A 17,518-nucleotide genomic window follows, 5' to 3' on the forward strand; every position below is an offset into this window, starting at 1 on the left:
ATAATTACAACTTTCTAGTTATAAGCAATGCTACTCACAAATATTTTACTCTTAATCTAAATCAATATTCACTGTCTGAGTAACAGTTACAGAAATATCACAGCGGATTTAAAAGCATTTTTACATTTCTACATACAGCATATCAGATAAAACAATTTCTATTTTCCTTTCTCTATGAACAATCAGTTATCTATGTGGTAATGAATGTAGCTACGCAATATGGATGCCAACCACAAGATAGAGGATGTCTCTGAGGTGAGAACCACAAGATGGAGGATGTCTCTGGGGGTGAAATTTGGTTACAGTTAAAATTGAGGTTCTGTGTGACTGTGAGGTAAGAGTTTCTGTCACTGGACACTGAACACACATCACACTTATCTGGTGATTCATAAACATAACTTTCTGCCAAATGTTTAGTACATTTCTTCTTATAAATTTGGAGGAATAAATAATACTGATATTCTGATAAATATGTGAAACTATTTGTTGTTTTTCTGTCAGAGTAATTGTCATTTGCAAACAGGTAAATATATCTCACTGTCTCATCCTCTTCTGTTATCTCTTTCTATCTCTTTATCAATTTGTCTTTATAGTGCTATCTGTCTCACACTGTTTAATTTCTGTCTCAGAGTTCTTTCCCACTCTGTCTCTCCACCTTTGTTCATTCCTGCTCCTCTGTTCCTCTATCAGTTCTCCTGGTCACTGCTGCTCCTCTGTTCCTCTATCAGTTCTCCTGGTCACTGCTGCTCCTCTGTTCCTCTATCAGTTTTCCTGGTCACTGCTGCTCCTCTGTTCCTCTGTCAGTTCTCCTGGTCACTGCTGCTCCTCTGTTCCTCTATCAGTTCTCCTGGTCACTGCTGCTCCTCTGTCCCTCTATCAGTTCTCCTGGTCACTGCTGCTCCTCTGTTCCTCTATCAGTTCTCCTGGTCACTGCTGCTCCTCTGTTCCTCTATCAGTTCTCCTGGTCACTGCTGCTCCTCTGTTCCTCTATCAGTTCTCCTGGTCACTGCTGCTCCTCTGTTCCTCTATCAGTTTTCCTGGTCACTGCTGCTCCTCTGTTCCTCTGTCAGTTCTCCTGGTCACTGCTGCTCCTTTGTTCCTCTATCAGTTCTCCTGGTCACTGCTGCTCCTCTGTTCCTCTATCAGTTCTCCAGGTCATTCCTGCTCCTCTGTCCCTCTGTCAGTTCTCCTGGTCACTGCTGCTCCTCTGTCAGTTCTCCTGGTCACTGCTGCTCCTCTGTTCCTCTATCAGTTCTCCAGGTCATTCCTGCTCCTCTATCAGTTCTCCTGGTCACTGCTGCTGTCACTCCAGTTCATCAGCTGTCTTTTTTTATCTGTTTTCCTCTATTCTTTTTTCACAAGGTTGCTCAGCACTTTCTTTGTTACTCTGCTTCCTTGAATCACTGTCTCTACAGTCTCATCAAAACACAGAACTTTCCAGCAGCCCTCACAGACTTGACTTCCCTGGGTCTTAAAGTCTCTCCAGTATCATGCTGTGGGACAGTCCTGTTTCACTGGGTCCTAGTGCCCAAAAGTTTCTGGGTATCACAATAAGTTAAAACAAAATATTTAATCAAAGTAATAGACACCTATCTGTAATAACATCAGCCGGCATTTCATTGTAAGATAAACAATTGTTACAAGCTATCATAAAGAAATCTGAAATCAATGCATGAAGTTGTTAATGAAGGTCTGGTGGGCCTCATGTTCTTTATCACTACTCTGTACGATCCTAAACAGTTGCAGTTTGGAGCAAGTATTTGCAACTTTGCAATTAAAGGATAACTCCACCTAAAACTACTACAAAAATGTTGCGCATGGGCATGTGGGAGTTAGAATAGAAAATGCAGTTACCTTGCAGACGTCTTTCACCAGACCTCTTGTGGTCCCAGGTGGCTGTAGTTGTCCCATGCCGCACTCCTCTCTGTGCTTATTGATTGGAGACAGGTTGACCGGGTGTTAATACTCCTTCCCTGTGAACTTCCTGTGGACATGAATGGTAAGCTGGTATGAAACAAGCCCAGTGGTAAGAGCAGAGAGGGACGCTTTGTGGGCCTATTACAGCCAGCAGGGACCACGACAGATCTGATGAAGGACACCTGAAAACAAAGTACATTGCCTGTGAAAATGTACTTTACAATTTTGGGTGAAGTGCTTCTTTAAATGTTAATCTCACATAGATGATATCTGTCAAACATGTTAAAAATCATACAAAACAAACATATCTTTATACAATCATTATCTTATTTATATCTGATAACTGTTAAACTAAAATACATTCTGGAGAGCCAGTAACACTGATATGTCCCTGGCATGTATCCAAAGCGTCGTAAATACATTTCAGGCACTGATTTGTGGGAATTAATGGCAGGACAGATCTGAAACACTCAGTTTTAAATTCCAATAGTCCCCAGTGAACAGTCATTTCATTGTAACTCAAAAAAGGCCTGAGCTATGTTGGGATAAAGAGTCTGTAATCACCAGCTCTCATCTCATTCATTGCCAGATAAAACTACATTCTTATGTCAAATAACTGTTACATAGCTTCAAAACGTAAACAAACGACAGCAAGTAGCATAAGATGAGTCAATAATATATAAGAACTGTGAAGAGTTTCTCTGTATGCAGTGGTCAGAAAAGAGCCATCTGTCAACATGAGCAACTACTGGTTACAGTTAGAAATACTGAGCCAGATTTATCAAGGAATGAAAAGTGAACGCAATTTCCTTTTATTAAATTGAACAGAAATTATATTCAAGTTCAAACAGAACTCAAAAATTATTTTAACTTAAATATGGGTGTAAGTCCGCTAAATCTATACGACACTGACCGTATGCAGACAGAGCGCACTGCAGGATATGCACAATGTATATGTACAATAGAAAGTCCCATCATAATGCACAGATAAAAAAATGTAAATACATTAACGCTGTTAATAATACAGTTATTAATAAAAATTATTTAAAAAAATATTTTTTTGGTCTTCCTCCCTCCCCCCCATGAAATACATACCGTATTTTTCGCTCCAAAAGATGCACTTTTTCCCTCCAAAAAAGTGGGGGGAAAAGTGTGTGCGTCTTATGGAGTGAATACTGCAAGCCAGCAAGAAAGGAGAGCGGGTAAACTTACGGGTCCAGAGGGCTGAAGAGAAGACACCAGTGCCGGTGGACTGCGCGGTCCTGCGGATCCTCCTGAACTGTCCGGTCCCCCCGCCTATCTGTGAGGACCTAGGTATCACATGGGACGGCACCTGTCATGTGGTGCACGTCCCATGTGATACCTAGGTCCTCACAGATAGGCGGAGAAGTACCGATCTTGCGCGGAAGGAGTAAGGTAAGTTATGGGAGGCTGGAGTCCTGGAGGCTATAGTGTATGTGTTTCCCGGTGGCTATAGTGTATGTGTTTCCCGGTGGCTATAGTGTGCGTGCTGGAGGCTATAGTGTGTGTGCTGGAGGCTATAGTGTGTGTGCTGGAGGCTATAGGTGTGTGTGCTGGAGGCTATAGTGTGTGTGCTGGAGGCTATAGTGTGTGTGCTGGAGGCTATAGGTGTGTGTGCTGGAGGCTATAGTGTGTGTGCTGGAGGCTATAGGTGTGTGTGCTGGAGGCTATAGTGTGTGTGCTGGAGGCTATAGTGTGTGTCATGGAGGCTATAGTGTGTGTGCTGGAGGCTATAGGTGTGTGTGCTGGAGGCTATAGTGTGTGTCATGGAGGCTATAGGTGTGTGTGCTGGAGGCTATAGTGTGTGTCATGGAGGCTATAGTGTGTGTGCTGGAGGCTATAGTGTGTGTCATGGAGGCTATAGTGTGTGTCATGGAGGCTATAGTGTGTGTCATGGAGGCTATAGTGTGTACTTTTTTCCTGTTTTCCTCCTCTAAAAACTAGGTGCGTCTTATACTCAGGTGCGTCTTATGGAGCGAAAAATACGGTATATCAGGATATTATTGTACTGTACATAAAATGCACTTTTGCTCCTAATTACAAACACATGCCCTGGCATGCACACACTGTCATCGCTATCAGCACTTTCACCTGCTCTGTAGCTGGTGCAAGTGATACGGCTGAAAATCACATAACTGAGAGATGTCCAGAGCTTGTGTCGGACAGATGTGCGTGCGCTCAACCTTGGCAAACCCTTGCTGTACACTGACTACGTGTATTGGGATTTATGGTCCTTAATCAATCATGTCCACTGGTGTCTTAATGGGGTATTTCAAGGCCAGGCTTTATATGTTTGGCCTCTCTATGTATTACGGTCTGACTCTATTGCAGTAAGTCCTTACTGGTACAGTTCTGCATTTTCCCCACCAGTGGCTGCTATGGGGATTATGTGTCTTAGAAGCAGCTGAGCTGTAAGCTGGTAATGCTGATGACCACCCTATAAATATGCACCCCCAGTTGTGCACCCCTTGCTATATCTGGCTTTTGACCTCTGCTATTCCTGACCTCACTCCCGACATTCTGGTACCCTGACCCATGGCCCGTCTGACCATTCTGCATGTCTGGAATCCTGACCCTGGCAAGTGTCAAGGACTTTGTTTACGTATATTCATTCTGGACTATTGTTACCTGTAAGCCTGGTTCTTCAGCCAATGAGATCCTACCCTGTTTGTAGTGACAATACACATTACTTTAGTTCACCATAACCATTGTGTGATAATACAGTGTGATATACAAGAGAACCTTGACACTATGCCACTTTTGCTGTGAATACCTCTCCCCTCTATTCTTAATGGCCTTAAATAATAGGGTTTTCATTTTCAGTTTTGGGGGTAATATAGGAAGTCATACACCATCTACATGGTGTCCAATGGTCACATCGTTAGGTGGGTTCTCCAATACCAGGCTATGTTTGGTGCTCTGATGTTCTCCTAACTCCAGTCTTGGGAACATTTGGGTTGAGGTATCATCTGATGCTCCAGTTTTAAGTGGAACTATTTTGTAAAAGAAGCTGGATAGCAAATCAACTCGAATGACAAATAACTCATTACAGATTTTACCTTGTCATTATTTATTCAACCAAAAAATAAACCAATATGAAGAAGTCATGAGTGGGAAAAATGATAACATGCCATGATTGAGTGGCCAATATAACCACTTTTAGCTGTCGTAATCATTTTCTGCATCCGTTTTTCAGTCACTAACATCGTATTTCAGAAATTTTGGACCCTTTTGTTCTTATTTCTTACAACATAGTTCAGTTCATTGATGTTTGAGGACAGCCTGTCTGCACAGTTCTATGAAAGTTCAATCTAAGAATTTCAATGGGGTTGACGGTTGAAATTTGACTCATTCCAAAACCTTGATTCTGTTCTTTTCCAGTCATTCAGTTGTAGGCTTGCTGGTGTGCTGTGGATCATTGTCCTGTTGCATGATGCAATCCTGGCCAAGCCTCGGTTTTCTGGCAACTAGTATTCCTAAATCCTTTTCCATACCATTGTTCAGATACCAAACCTAGCCGCATCCTGCGTACCTTAGTATCATCCACAAATATCAAATCACAAGATATTTAGTAACACAAATGAAAGGATAGTGCATGGGCAGCGTGGTGGCTCAGTGGTTAGCACTTCTGCCTCACAGCACTGGGGTCATGAGTTCAATTCCCAAGCATGGCCTTATCTGTGAGGACTTTGTGGGTTTCCTCTGGGTGCACCGGTTTCCTCCCACACTCCAAAAACTTACTAGTAGGTTAATTTGCTGCTGTCAAAATTGACCCTAGTCTCTCTCTCTCTCTCTCTCTCTCTCTCTCTCTCTCTCTGTGTGTGTTAGGGAATTAAGACTGTAAGCTCCAATGGGGCAGGGACTGATGTGAATGAGTTCTCTGTACAGCGCTGCGGAATCAGTGGCGCTATATAAATAAATGGTGATGATGATGATGATGATGATAGTGCCCAATATTGTGGTACATTATTAAGAAGTTTAGTCCAGTCTGATTAAGTTCCGTTTACCAATACACGTTATCTTCTATCCTCTACCCGAGTACAGACATCCTCGAGATGCGTATGATATTTATGTACATGGAACCTTAAGCTATGCCTTTCGGGAGATGTATATTTTATGCATCCCATAAGCCTGCAGTAGTTTTCCATATTGATGATGGATACGGATGCATGTTTGTGATGGCCATATCTGTGTGCTAGATTGCACGTTGCACTTATCTTAAAGTACATGCTGCTCAAAATTCAGCCACAGAAATAAAAGTGTACAGAAGCATTCTTTCATGGTCGCAACAAACTCATTTTTACGACCAGCCCTAAATTATGCTAATTGTCTGCATTCTAGATGTTTTGTGAGAGCAGCTCATTGACCTTCCAGATTCTCATATCCTGCTGGATTACTGTCACTGTGTAACTATGGAGGATGTGTCAGAGGTTTACGGTACTTACATTAAGATGTATATATTCCTTTTGTTATAGGGAAAGTGGATTTTTCCTCCTGAAATTGTCTCTTTCCCAGGCCAGGAACTGTTAAAGACTTTGGGAAACTGAAGGAGGATGTTTGTATTTTCTGTAATATAGCTACATAAATTCCCATAGAAGCATAATATACTGTACTGTAATATCATTTATGTCACAGAATGAGATACGAATAGAAGAACATGATCTAAAAATGTAGCTTTGGGTGATAAGCAAAAAGTGAAAAGGTTGAACCTGCTGTGATCCGTTAGCTGGATCTACTGGGATCTATAACGGGTCTTCCAGTCTAACAGTCCCACTCAGCACTGTGCTCTCATCTTACCAGTCTAACAGTCCCACTCAGCACTGTGCTCTCATCTTACCAGTATGACAGTCCCACTCAGCACTTCACTCTCATCTTACCAGTATGACAGTCCCACTCAGCACTGTGCTCTCATCTTACCAGTCTGACAGTCCCACTCAGCGCTCCACTTTAATATTATCAATCTAACGGTTCCTCTCAACATTGCGCTCTCAACTTATCAGTCTAACAGTCCCACTCAGAACTTCACTCTTATCTTACCAGTATAGTAGTTACACTCAGCTCTCCACTACTATCCCCCCCCCCCCTCAAACATGCCAAGCAGTAATTGGAGAGCAGATTGCTGCATAGGACCATAAGACCTGTCTGGGACCCTTACAGATACAATGACTGGAGCATAGCAGGGATGTAAATCAGTGTTTTTTTTGAATTTTTTGTACCTCACCCAAAATATTTTATTTATTTTTAAGCACTCACCTGCGGGTGTGTATTTGCATTACTTAACTGGTATCTCCATTTGGATTACAGAAGGGAAGAAGAATCCAACAATAATGCGTTCATGTTCAAAAGTCAAACATTCACCATCTATAGTGTTTGCACTTCCTATAACAATTGTATTACTTACTGTATTAAATGTCTGAATATATTCACATGCTGTGCAGTCCAAATAACACCCAATAATTCATGAACGTCTTTCAGATTGCTCATTCTTAACCCATTCATAAATGGAAGTAGTTATCACCCTATTGATCGCACTAAGGGCTAGATTTACTAAGCTGCGGATTTGAAAAAGTGGGGATGTTGCCTATAGCAACCAATCAGATTCTAGCTTTCATTTATTTAGTACCTTCTACAAAATGAAAGCTAGAATCTGATTGGTTGCTATAGGCAACATCACCACTTTTTCAAACCCGCAGCTTAGTAAATCTAGCCCTAAATCTCACATTGAGGTGTGTCAGTTTCTTTCAGAATAACGTCTTTATTGCATAGTCTAGTAGATTTAAAAAAAAAAAACACAAAACCATCCATTTTTACATTCTAATAGTGAGTTTGCCATTACCATCTTGTGTTAATAAATTCCACATCTTAACCTCTTAGTTCAGATTTGCAGCTGCTGCTCAGCTTTCCGTCATGTATGATTCCTAGGTCATTTTTCATCTCACTTTTCCCAAATAGTATTATTGTGTAAATATTATAGTTCAGTAGGGATAAGGATGTATTATCATTGTTACTGTGATTATTTACAGGGGTCCACAAAGTGCTGCATCGCTGTACATGACAGGGGTACAAACAACTTAGACATAGTGGGCCTGAGTCACTAAGGAGAGCAAGACAAAAAAAAAGGAGTGAATTTAATCCTGGACTAATTAGATTATTATTTTGCACATAGGAAGCTGTGATGTCATGTTGCACACAAATACTTGATATCTTATTTGTACAATGAACTTTAAAGATGATCTAGGACATACCCTACCCCAACTATAAATCTGTCCCCACATTTTAAGTTCACCTCCCCCTCCAACGCAACACTGTTTTGCCCAGGTGCAAAGTTACTTCTTTTTTTTTGCTTTACTTTCCTCAATGAATCATGCCTACTGTGTGTATATGTGAGTGCATGAGTGCGTGTGTGTGTGTGTGTATATATATATACCGGTCAGCCACAACATTAAAGCCACATGCCTAATGTAGTATAGGTCCCTCTTCTGCCACCAAAACAGCGCTGATACCTAAAGGCATGGACTCCACAAGACCACTGAAGATGTTCTATGGTATCTGGCACCAGAATGTTAGTAGCAGATCCTATAAGTCCTATAAGTTGTGAGGTGGGGCTTCCATGGCTCGGACTTATTTTTCCAGCACATACCACATATGTTCGATCAGATTGAGATCTGGGGAATTTGGAGGCCACATCAACACTTTGATCACATTATCATGTTCCTCAAACCATTCCTGAAGAATTTTTGCTGTATCCTGCTGAAAGAGGCCACTGCCATCAGGGAATACTGTTGCCATGAAGGGGTGTACGTGGGCTGCAGCAATGTTTAAGTAGGTGGTAGGTGTCAAAGTAACATCTACATGAATGCCAGGACCCAAGGTTTCCCAGCAGTACATAGCCCAGAGCATCACACGGCCTCCGCCAGCTGCCTTCTTCCCACAGTGCATCCTGGTGCCATCTCTTCCCCAGGTAAACAATGCACACGCACCGGACCATCCGCATGATGTAAAAAAAATGTGATTCATCAGACCAGGCCACCTTCTTCCATTGCTCCATGGTCCAGTTCCAGCGCTACCATGCCCATTGAAGGCACCTTCGGCAGTTGACAGGGGTCAACATGGGCACTCTCATCTGTCTGTGACTACGCTGCCCCGTACGCAGTAAGCTGCGATGCACTGTGTGTTCTGACACCTTTCTATCATACAAAATAAAAAATTGTCTCACCAGTTTTTATTCAGAGGCTGTTGCTCAGTATAATAAATACTGATTAAATTCAATTTCTAATAGTAGATTTAAAATTTTTTATATATCTAATAAGTTTCAGAGGCGTTATTATCAAATTAAATTAAATATAACGTTGAAATAATAGCATGTGTTTAGTGTAGTGCACTAACAGTCTCATGAGAGTATCTTCTTAGCTGATGATTATTAGCCCCGTTTTGTTTTCTTTTTAATTTAACCTTTATTTTTTACATCTAAAAATAGTCATTCAAAAATCAGCAAAATAACAACAAAAGTGAAATAGTGAATTAATGGGATACATAAAAACATCTGAGTATTCCTTTAATCCCTGTATTGTCTAGTATATAGTTCCTTCTATATATAACATAGGTGGAATTGCATTGTACCCTTACTCAGCAATTTTTAGTTGCTTTTTGATTATTTTTTAGTACAGTTTATATTATATTTCAGCACTATATAAATATATGAATAATTCTCACTGTTCTATATCTAATTATTCTACAGGGGAATCATATTCCATTCAGTGTAGTTGTTATATCTATAAACAGGAATATCAAGTTTTATTCTCCCCATAAAAATACTTGGAGCAGAGATATTATCTCTGGATTCATAGAGTGTGCATTGCTGTCTGACTTCCATTGTTCCACTAATTCTAAGGGCTAATCAGAGCTAATTTATCTGCTTGTCATAACTAATTTGACTTGTATTCCACAATATCATTCTAAAATCTGGATTCAAGGTGTCAGCAGGAACTGAATGCGTCTTTTTTAAATTTTAATTTGGCCAACACGCGTTTCACTGAGGCTGTTTTATCAAAGCAGCCTCAGCGAAACGCATAAATAATAAACGTTACATTTTTTTAGAAAAAAATATGGTGCTAATATTCATCAGCTATGAAGATATTACTATGAGACTATTAGTTCACTGCGCTAAATAAATTCTATTCTTTCAACTTTACCTTTCTATCATATCCAGCATTAAATTTTTCAGCAACTTGTGCTACAGTAGCTCTTCCACGTACATCAAACAGTCTTGGGCGCCCATGACCATATCACCGGTTCACCGGCTGTCCTTCCTTGGACCACTTTTGGTAGGTACTAATCACTGCATACTGGGAGCAGATCCCTTTGGCCCTTGTCAAAATCACTCAGAGCCTTAGTCTTGCCCATTCTTTCTGCTTCCAAGACATCAACTTGAAGAACTGACTGTTCACTTACAGCCTAATATATCCCACCCCTTAACAGGTGCAATTTTTTTTAACCAGAAAATCAATGCTATTCACTTCACTTGTCAGTGGTTTTGATGTTGTGACTGATCGGTGTATATATTAAATAGTAAAGAAAAATATAATTATTTTATTGCGTTTCAGCAACTGCCATGCAGTGACATTTACTGTCAAATCAATCCCAGCTCGGAGGCAACATTATAACATCACCTGAATAAAGTCTGAGCATAGGTCTTATACTGTAAATGATCTATGGTTTCCCCTTATTTAAATGACAATTTCAGCATGAAGAAACTATTCTAATGAGTTGAAATTTGCAAATTCACAGACACACACCACACATACACACACACACACACACACACACACACACACACACACACACCAGGGCAGGGTCACAATGTACAATTCTTTGTTAATTGCCCATTTTGGCCTCGCCCCCTCCCTATATCGCAATGACGTTATTGGCACTCAACCTCCCCTCTGGGCTAAACATTGTTATTGACTTATCTTGACTTATTTATATTGCTAAAATTTAAATATTGATGTACTTGTATTGCTCCATATTCCTGTATTACTCTGCTTCCAAAATAAAATAAAATATTGTTATTTCAAAATAGGTGACTGACAATAATGTCTTTCATGCCATTGTTGTCTAACATTTAAATTCTGTGTTAATAACTTTAAAATGTAACCCAACCTAATGCGTATTTGTTAAATACATGAAAAGTGTATATCAAGTATGGAAAAACACAGTAATATATTCATACACAACTAGACGGCTCTTTGTTTTCATCCATTTTCCAAAGCATAAGAGTAAGACTTACCAGTGATTTATTTGATACATTGTATTTATATAATTTTGTACAACCATGTCTATAGCAATACAGGATGATTTAATTTAAATGTAACTTGAGAGAGCAAACCTAAGTACTACTTGTATGAATTAGGAGTAATACAATATGTTATGGTTATCAGACCGTGCACAATAAGTAACATTTCAATGTTAACAACCTTACAAAACAAAGTTCCCAAAAAATAGCTTCTAGGGACAATCTGCTGTTGACCTGGGAGAACTACTGTATTTACTGAATGTGATAATACTGAATTTCCTGCATTTAGAATATTCCTCTAGCAGGAAAATATTTCTTGTTGTTCTTATCAATACTGAAAAGAGTGGACAAATGTTCATTACCTGGGACTGTCCTGGGAATCAGGGACAGCCGGTAATATTACATTATAGACTATCTTCGGAGATGGATGAGTACTTTGCGTGACTGAATAAATAAAGAGATTCAAATCAAAGTCCAGGTCAGGAGAACAGATATCATTAACATCCCCTCTTATAATAAATCAGATCCAGCTGGATAGAAGTTAAATTGTTTTGCCAGAAAGGAGAAAGAACAACATCAAAAGACAGTAAATCGGAATCACTAATCAGCAGACACCGGCTTCAGTGCTTTACCAGAGACCCTCAGCTGTTTCAGATTCATTTATGAATACTAAGAAATATTTGTTATTGATCTATATTAATCCACGATAAGTTAGTTATTGTCAGTATACATATAAAGTAGACGGTGCTTCACATATTCAGTGGTAGTTTATTCTGTAATGTATTAGGAGGTGCTGGATTGTTTAAGGTGAAACAAGTGGGGAAGTGACTGTATACTAGACTAAGACACTAAATTGTTAATTGAAAAAAATGTATAATAATTCTGAGTTCCACAAATATACAATTTAACGCTAACTGACCTATTTTCTAAAGATATTATAATCCAATAATGGGCTACGGCTGACTGTCCCGGAGAGCACGCAGTTGGATTACTTCTGAAGAAAATAATTGTATTCGGAAACTAAATAAAATAATAAATATTCGGGTGTGGTGTTTTGTTTTTTTTGCTGCTGTCATCATGGGTTAAATCATACTTGCCAACCTCTTATTTTAGTCTCCTGGACAAAACCATGTTACAATGCAAGGGGTGAAAATTAGTTTTCTGTTTTGCACATACCGTATTTCCCCATGTATAAGACGCACCTTTTTCCCCCAAATTTTGGGTCTAAAAAAAGGGTGCGTCTTATACACTGCAAGTCTTACTTACCTCAATGAAGAAGTCGGCACCTGGATGTGAGAAGAGAGAGGAGTCCCCGCTGGCTGTATGAACTGCGTGTCCCCGCCGGAAGTCCCGCCGCGTAACCGGAAGTAGCGGGTCCGCCGGGCTGTTCCAACTCCAGCCCCTGGTCTCCACCGAAAACAGGCCACAATTGCCGTGATAGGCGCTCCGAGAGGTAGAGGTAAGGCACTCAGCTAGAAGCCACCAGGGCCAGGGGGGACTCTCAGAAGGCGGGGGCACCCGGGAATCTTGAAACCGCCAGGAGGGCAGCATGCTCAGAGCATGAGACGGCGCAGGAAAACCAGCCGGCAGTGGGAGACCCCAGTTGTCTCAGGAAGCTTTTTTTTTTCATTTTGGGCCCCAAAATTAAGGTGCGTCTTATTCATGGGTGCGTCATATACTTGGGGAAATACGGTAAGTTAAATACTGACTGTTTTTTCATGTAGCACACACATATCAACTTTACATTTCAGTGTACAAATAAGCTATCAAGTATTTGTGTGCTACATGAAAAAACAGTCACTAAACTTATGTGCAAAACAGAATACTAATTTGCACCCCTTGCATTGTAACATGGTTTTGTCCAGGAGACTGAAATAAGAAGTTTCTTAAGTTAAGATCCTCAATGAATCAGGCCCTTGTTTTGTAAAAATGGGTTAAACATATGATACATTTTTCACTTTAAAGAAACCATGCACTAAATCCCCTCTCTTCCTAATAATAGTATTTTGGTGGAAGACCCTCCTATGTGACCCAGGAGAGGGACCCTAAACACAGTGTATCCCTAACAGAATACTATGATTGGGAAGGGAGGTGACTTAGTACAGGGTTTATAAAATCTCTTTAACTCATTCACTCAGGATCACCTTTGTTAAAATATAAATGCAGGAGAACACGAAGAACCTCATCTTTATTCCAGACCTTGTATTATACAACAACACTGCAGAGTTTATAATATAAATATATATCACAGAGGTAGAGTGACAGTTACACTATACTCAAGCGTCATTTAAAGTGATAATGTATCAGTTGTTCAATAATACTTCCTGATATACTCATATGGCTGCTGTCTTGTAGGTATGGGTGCCTAATAGTGCAGTATTTTTATAAGGTACTTGGTATAAGGTAAAAAAGTGAAAGTGAACCAAGGGTCATCAGCCTTACCTGTATCATCTGAATTCCCAGGTCTCCTGTGTCTCCCATAAGAATTGGTCACTGACACTTTAGATGTCAGGGAGAATGTGAATGGAAGGATCTACACAGTGTAGTGTACTTGGGAAATATTTAGTAACAAATGACATATATTTCACATTGTGCCACCGACTTTGGACTGACGAGAGGTTTATGTGGCTGCGGTGGAAGCCGACCGTAGACGGAGCACTACATAATCCAGGCAATTACTGCAGATGGCAGAATCTGCAGTACACTTAAGTGTTAGATACTCTATAAGAGAGTGTATCTAACAAATGGTTAATTATAGAATTTGAGTTATATTTGCAAAATAGATATACTTTGGATTTATTTTACACATATAGCCCCTTAAATAATGTCTGCAAAGGTTCTTGCATAATGAGAGTTTGCACTGTCCTGAGCTGCGGTGAGCAGGGTAGTGACAGCTGTGAAAATTCTGTTTTACATTCACACAGAGACAGTGTTACTATCTTGCATCATAATTAAAGCATCAGTCTGTCTGCCATGAGATTGTGTTTGTTTAATTACCAAAACAAAGCTGCGATAATCTCAGGCAAAGTCAAGAAAGTTGTAGCAATTTGTTAAAGTACCACTAAATCACACAGAGTTTTCCTGTCACATGAAGCTGCCTTTTAAAATGTAACCAGAATCCCACCATATAGGGGTGCAGAACACTAAATGGTGCATAGCCAAGAGGGGCGCTACAAAAACACATTTGTAGGGATATCTGTGCATTCGTTTTCCTAAAGACAACTGAAACAACTTAGAAGCGAAGTTCTGACCAGCAGTAATATAGAGAAGCACGTCCACATTTGCAAGGAAAGCAAAACAATAGCTTTGCTTATAGTTAATTTTATAGGCTCGTCAGACAACCTGTACTGCATTATAAAGCATGTCAACAGGTTCATACATATTATATTATATTACATTATATCATGCAGCATATGCCTAATGTCTGTAATGTGCTTTGGAGTCTGACTAATGCACGTTTTCATTAGTAACCCTTATTTGACATGGAACTGGCATTTACCGCTGGATGTCAGATGTAATATCATTATACAGGTTCTATAACCTTTTGCTAAAAAAACACAACATTATAAAGTTAACAAATAACCTCTTCCCATCATGATATAATACATGTGAAATAAATCTCTTTTCAAAACTTTAATTGGAGCGACAATAAAAGATTGTACAAAAGGAGGAAACGGATTGGAAGACCATAACATGGAGATAACGGATCGCTCTGTAGCCAGGAAGTCATTAACATGGCAAATAAATTGCATGATTGTGAAATCAATATCTCACGTCACCTTCCTCTTCCTGCAGCTATTCATTCAGTTTGGAAACTTTGGGAAAATAGTCCTTATTCTCAGAGATAATTATAGAATTCTTCATGATCATTATCTGATTATTAAATCTTACATTTTTAACAAATTTTAGGCTTCATCAGAGTGTACTAGCAATTTTAAGAGTAGTATGAACAATAGGCCTGAAGAGACGTGAGGGGGGACAGATGGGGTGTTCTAGCTTAGGCAATGTACAGTAAGGGTGTGTTCAAGCAATTGTCTACGGGTCATCAGGTGTAAGCAGCGGGTGATGATGATGATGATTAAGATGAATACCCAAACTAGCGAACTCTTTGTAATTAGAGGTTTGATGATGATGATGATGAATACCAAGACTAGCTAACTGTCTGTAATTAGAGGTTTGTGAATGATTCGCAGACACTAATTGAGACTTTAGTAGTCGGCCAATTAAAGGATAGGTTTTTCCCAAACTTCCATTTAAGAAAAAACACACCCATACATCCGAAGAAATGATAAGTGGGGACCCTAACAATAATGGGTGAGTATTAAGGGCCCTCAGTGCCATTTAAGAGTTTACTTATTTAAAGCAACATTTGTAAGCTGAACTTCCAATAACCAAGGTTAAAATAGTTGCCCCAACTGTAACATATAACTGATTTACTGATTGTTACCAGCTATCTGGTGCCCATATCGGAATACAAACTGATATTTGTTGAACAGAACTATTTCATAACACCTGGATCAGCCATTCAACGTTGATACAATTTTCGAGACTCACAGACAAATACAGATATTGAATGATTCCGCCTGAAGTAGACTATATTTTATTGTGATCAGTATCACATGTAAACAACGTGACAGGGTATTTCCAGTAGTTTTAGATCTCCAGATGGTTGCAGTAAACCAGGATCTTGTTAGAGGAGAATTCCTCCAGGTCTCCACTTACTGTATGTGTGAAGCCACAAGCCAATAATCTCTGAACCTCATTACCAGCAAATATCCCAGAGATCAGTTACATCATCATCGTCATCATCATCATCATTTATTTTATAGAGTGCCACCAATTCTGCAGCGATATACCAAGAATATCTGTCATTCACATCAGTCCCTAGCACACACAGACTAGTGTTAATCTTGTCGGTGGCCAAATAACCTACCAGTATATTTTTGGATTTTGGGAGGAAACCGGAGCACCCGGGGGAAACCCACGCAAACACGGGGAGAACATACAAACTCCACACAGATAGACCCCACTGCTGTGATACAGAAGTGCTAACCACTAAGCCACTGTGCTGCCCCCTTATGTAATCACCACAGCATCTAGAAGGGTCAGGACCAATCAAAACCCTTTGTGAAAAATACAAGTTAAAAATACTGGTAGTGTCAAATGTCAGTAGGCTTGAGGTCCACGTGTTATGGGGATGTCCTCCCAGTGGCAAATATCACTGACTTCCAGCTAAGATATTAAAAGTAAAGTATTATCTGTGCTATATTCTGTCACCGAACTTCGCTGCTTGGGTGTCACCCTCGACTCCTCTCTCTCTTTTGCCCCCCATATTCATTCCCTTGCCCAAGTCTGTCGCTTCCAACTACGCAACATCGCCCGCATCCGTCCTTTTCTCTCTCAGGATGCCACCAAAACTATCATCCACGCACTCATCATCTCCCGCCTCGATTATTGTAACCTCCTCCTCACTGGCCTCCCCCACTCCCCCCTCCGCTCTATACTCAATGCGGCCGCAAGACTCATCTTCCTCTTACGCTGCTCCTCCTCTGCCTCCCCCCTCTGCCTTTCCTCACACTGGCTCCCCTTCCCCTACAGAATCCTTTTCAAACTCCTCACCACCACTTACAGGGCTCTCTCCAACTCTACTGCCCCTTATATCTCTAACCTCCTCTCCATTCACACTCCTGCCCGCCCCCTGCGCTCGGCCTACGACCGCTGCCTCTCCTGCACTCTTATCACCTCTTCCCACTCCAGAATCCGTGCAGCCCCCCTTCTCTGGAAGGACCTCCCTCGTTCCATCCGTCTCTCTTCTACTCTGTGCTCCTTCAAACGTGCACTCAAAACTCACCTCTTCCTCAAAATCTACCAACCATCTACTTAACCCCCATCTCCTCCCTTTAGCTCGTCCTCCCTTCTTTCCTCTTGCCTCAACTGGCTCCTCTTGTGCCTGGTCTGTTTACCCTCCCTTAGGATGTAAGCTCGTATGAGCAGGGCCCCCTCCCCTCCTGTCTCCATACCTGTTCTTCCGCTTCGTCTTTACTGCATATGACTAGCCGGAGTTTCTGAAGTATTGGTACTTTTTGTTCATTGTTCTGTATGGTTTCACCCTGTGTAGTCTACTGTTAGTACTGTGTGCAGCTCTGCGGATACCTTGTGGCGCCTAACAAATAAATGATAATAATAATAATAATATATTAATAAACAGTAATAATAATAATATCTTATTCAATACCTCGATTCCTCATAGTAAACTATTCAGTATATGACAAACATATCTATAAACGT

The sequence above is a fragment of the Mixophyes fleayi genome, chromosome 1, assembly GCF_038048845.1.
Source record: "Mixophyes fleayi isolate aMixFle1 chromosome 1, aMixFle1.hap1, whole genome shotgun sequence".
In the NCBI taxonomy this organism is placed as follows: Eukaryota; Metazoa; Chordata; class Amphibia; order Anura; family Limnodynastidae; genus Mixophyes; species Mixophyes fleayi.